The sequence below is a fragment of the Electrona antarctica genome (genome assembly GCF_951216825.1).
Source record: "Electrona antarctica genome assembly, chromosome: 14".
Classification (NCBI taxonomy): domain Eukaryota; kingdom Metazoa; phylum Chordata; class Actinopteri; order Myctophiformes; family Myctophidae; genus Electrona; species Electrona antarctica.
In genome coordinates, this window is record NC_136795.1 from 3,119,916 (window position 1) to 3,124,915 (window position 5,000).

General features: G+C 44.6%; 1 protein-coding gene across 1 annotated transcript in view; it reads right to left on the minus strand.

Annotated features, from left to right (window-relative positions):
- mei1 (meiotic double-stranded break formation protein 1) overlaps positions 1-5,000 on the minus strand; it is a gene marked incomplete at its 5' end in the record, with an annotated part of 203,305 nt that overhangs the window by 87,084 nt on the left and 111,221 nt on the right. The window lies entirely within an intron of this gene.

Consider the following 5,000-nt stretch of genomic DNA (forward strand, 5'->3'; position numbering starts at 1 on the left):
GAGGAGGAGAGTGGAGCACATAGGAGCAGTGGTATCAATACCATGTAGAACATTACACGTGGAAGTCTGGAATTCAAAAGTATCAGCATTAAAATGTACTTGGTTGTTCTGTATAAAGTTCCTTTGTAATTTATCCTGATTTATAATGTTGTTTGATGTATTGTTTTATGACTGTATTTTGTGTATTGTAACCTCGACTACATTGAAAATGAGGGCTTGCCCTCAACTGTATTCCGAGTATAAATAAAGGTGGTGATGATGATGACTTAAACCCATTTAGACCTGAGGACGATTCTACAAAATGCCTTCTAAATCCTGACAGTTTTCAAAAAAAAACAACCTGTCGGTCGTTCTCAAACGTTTTAATGTCAAGTGATGTATAAATTTAAGATAAGGGAAGGATCGAAGACCAATCAATCATCTGGGCTCTGGAGGAGTCCCGTTGAGGAGAATTTGTAAGAATGTAATAGAGTACAAATACTCCAGTCAGAATTAAGGACTGTAAACCTTTTAAACAAGTGAATATTAACTTTATCTTTACTGTTATAATGTTAAACTGTAATTCTATATTAATACATTTTAAGGATAAATACTTTAGAGGAAAACTACAATACTAAAAGGAGAGAATTAGGCAGAGTAAAAGTATGAGAGTATACCAGAATACCTTAGAATGAGTTTGACACAGACACGGAGAGACACACCAGAGCTATAAGGATTTTCCATTCAATATATATTATCAACTACATCGGGAGAGAAATGGCAGGTCCGTACAGCGTTAAAAAGATCTCTCACTGACACATCATCAGTGACCATATTTTATACTGTTATGATAACAAAACAAACTCTGACATAGGAAGTACTCAATTGGAGTTCAGAGGGTAACCAAAAGTGAATTATGGCGACACCTATTGCCGGGAGGCCTACTTGGGAGACGTGGCCAATCACACTTCCGGGAATCCAGAAAGTGTGACCAAAGGGAATCGTAGTTCTTTTAAGTGTAGATGTAGTTTATAACTGGTTACTGACTACTAGTAGTTAGTTAGTAGGAGACAATTTGTCTGCTCTGGCACCGTACCAAGGCCGAATAACATGTTTTTCACCAGAGGGGCAGAGAATGCAAGACGTCATGGAATGTTGCTAAATAAACATACAGGAGATATCTCACGGAGCAGAGACAGCAATGATATGAGCCTCAGTGGGATCAACGTGACGTGAAAAATAAGTCATAGGGCAATATGGCATAGGTAACGATTCATATTATAGCAGGACACAGGGCATATGATTTAAATCATTGGAAACATGTAAACAAATCCCACAAAATAACTCAAAATTATCCATCATCAAGGACCCCCAAAAATATATGTAATTGGCCGCCGACCCCATTCTGAAAATATGTTGTTCCAGGGACCCCCCCACCCCACCCCCAGAAGCAAAGATTTGTGTTAAAAAAATGTTTTGTGTCAATTATCTAATGTAATCCTGGGCTCTACACTTCCTCTGCCAACCTGGGGGGGCAGCGGACTGACCTCATGCTTCCTTCTATGCATGAGGAGTCCAAGCCGCTTCTTTTCACCTGACAGAGGGGAGTTTCCCCGGCCGGACGTAGCGCGTGGAAGGAACAAGTTATTCCGACCAGTTCCTATCCCCTCCATCAGGCGCCCCGGCTGGCCAGGGGGAGGCAGTTTAGAGACCAGGATTACTGCATGTTTTTGTGAGGGTAACTACCCTAGGGGACACAGGGAGAACATGCAAACTCCACACAGAAAGACCCTTTCGCCAACCAAATGTATAGCAATCTTTTGAAAATAGCCAATCTACAAGCTGCACAATGCGTCACTTTGCAACGCATTGTGAGCTTGTAGTTATAGGCTATTTTGTAGGCTATTTTCAAATGGGCTAAATGTACAGTATATTGGGCTGAAGTGGTTAATGTATGTATTGAAATAACAATATACAAAATATTTACCTGAGAAGTAGTGGAAAAGTAAAAGTAAAAGTATTGAAAATTGGAAATAAATATCGAGAAAAGTGCAAATACCTCAAAATTGTACTCAAGGACAGTACTTGAGTACATGTACTTAGTTACTTTCCACCACTGCACAGGAGGACTGAAGTAAAGTAAAGTAACTCGAACAATACGAGTAAAACGGCCGTTTGAGTGAAAGATCGGCCTGACAGATGGATGAAGAAGACAGATGAGGAGAGAGATGGAGGAGACAGCAGAGAGAGAGAGAGAGAGAGAGAGACAGCAGAGAGAGAGAGAGAGAGAGAGAGAGAGACAGCAGAGAGAGAGAGAGAGAGAGAGAGAGAGAGAGAGAGAGAGAGAGAGAGAGAGATGGAGGAGACAGCAGAGAGAGACAGTCTGACACACACAGGAGGACAACGTGTGCTGCACAGGGACACTAAAGAATGGAAGAGAATACTGCCTGGGACAGCCGGGGGAAATGAAGAGAATACTGCCTAGGACAGCCGGGGCAAATGAAGAGAATACTGCCTGGGACAGCCGGGGCAAATGAAGAGAATAGAATAAGATGCAATAAGAATAGCAAGGGAGCAAATAGAATACCGTAGAATAGGAATTGAACAGAAGTTGGGGTCAAACAGGCGTACTCTGGCATGGAAAGGAAATGGAATAACATAGAATGGAGTGTATTAATAGGGGGGGGGCGGGGGGGCCATACCCAAGGCGGCGTTGGCGAAAGGGACTTTCTGTGTGGAGTTTGAATGTTCTCCCCGTGTCCCCTATAGGGTAGGTACCCTCACAAAAAACATGCAGTAATCCTGGTCTCTAAACTGCCTCCCCCTGGCCAGCCGGGGCACCTGATGGAGGGGAAAGGAACTGGTTGGAATAGCGTGTTCCTTCCAATTGACACTGGGTGAAAAAATGGGTTACAAAATCGTGGGATAAAAAAATAAATAAAAAAAAGATCATAATGTAATAATAATCTTTACTCTCCTCGCAGCTATTACAGATCTGAGAAGAACCCATCGGCAAATAAAGGAGAAACAGCGCCCGCTTGGCGTTAGTCAACAGTCTCTCTCGACTGACTACAGCAGTGGGGTCCGGGGACCCCCTGCAGGGGTCCTTGAGGCACTTCCAGGGGGTCCCCTTAGAAATGATAGTTTGGAACCAAATGGGCCCTTATGGGTCTGTAACTCTGAGTGTACATTTGTACGCTCTGAGTTAAATTAATTAACATTGATTTTACAATATAAATGGGGATCCCAGACTTAGAAATGCCATTAAATGGGGGGTCCGTAGCCTATAATGCATGTCAAACTAGGGGGTCCTTGAAATGAAAATGGTTGAGAATCACTGCTGAAGCTGTAAAAATCTTCTCTTATGGGGGGGGTCCCTGGCATATCTTTTCAAATGGGGGTCCGCGGGCTAATGAGTGTCAATTTGGGGGTCCTTGACATGAAAACGTTTGGGAAACTTCCTACAGCATACCACTCACTCAGTCACTCACTCACTCAGTTACTCAGTCACTCACTCACTCAGTTACTCAGTCACTCACTCACTCACTCACTCACTCACTCACTCACTCAACAAACATAAAATCAAGACCATCAGGACAGGAGGAAGGAGAAGACAAATGTAAGGAAAGGACAGACATCATTTTCTTTGTTTTCCGGCCAGTAATCTTCCACTGGCCTAAAGTAAAGGGCCTTTCCCCTGTTATCACCAGGGGTCATCGCCGTCGTACATGAGAATCTGTTCGGCAGCTGAACCCGGGCGTGCTTTGAATGAAACAACATCGATAAATAACATCAACAAACAGACGAGGCAACGAAGCACCAGGGAGTTGGTCGTGTAGAGGCACATGATGGGTAAACATCAACAGGAAGTGGAGTTAGGAGCCAATGAAAGATGAAAGTTGAGCACGCATACTGTGGATCAGCGGTGGGCAACGATGGAGGGCCACTATATAGTTACACACTGACTCCAGAGGGCCACTATAGTTCCACACTCACTCCAGAGGGCCACTATAGTTCCACACTCACTCCAGAGGGCCACTATATAGTTCCACACTCACTCCAGAGGGCCACTATATAGGTCCACACTCACTCCAGAGGGCCACTATATAGTTCCACACTCACTCCAGAGGGCCACTATATAGTTCCACACTCACTCCAGAGGGCCACTATATAGTTCCACACTCACTCCAGAGGGCCACTATATAGTTCCACTCTCACTCCAGAGGGCCACTATAGTTCCACACTCACTCCAGAGGGCCACTATATAGTTCCACACTCACTCCAGAGGGCCACTATATAGTTCCACACTCACTCCAGAGGGCCACTATATAGTTCCACACTCACTCCAGAGGGCCACTATATAGTTCCACACTCACTCCAGAGGGCCACTATATAGTTCCACACTCACTCCAGAGGGCCACTATATAGTTCCACACTCACTCCAGAGGGCCACTATATAGTTCCACACTCACTCCAGAGGGCCACTATATAGTTCCACACTCACTCCAGAGGGCCACTATATAGGTCCACACTCACTCCAGAGGGCCACTATATAGGTCCACACTCACTCCAGAGGGCCACTATATAGTTCCACACTCACTCCAGAGGGCCACTATATAGTTCCACACTCACTCCAGAGGGCCACTATATAGGTCCACACTCACTCCAGAGGGCCACTATATAGTTCCACACTCACTCCAGAGGGCCACTATATAGTTCCACACTCACTCCAGAGGGCCACTATATAGTTCCACACTCACTCCAGAGGGCCACTATATAGTTCCACACTCACTCCAGAGGGCCACTATATAGTTCCACACTCACTCCAGAGGGCCACTATATAGGTCCACACTCGCAATGCTCAATATCGGCATCGGCAAATAAAACTGACATTAACCGATGGCAGTAGCCGATATGTATCTGCTGTTGATAAGCATACATGCATACATTGCATGGCTATTGTTGGTGTGCTGGTTATCTGCAGCCTATACCAAGCTGTAGATTCTGAACATTTATTTCTT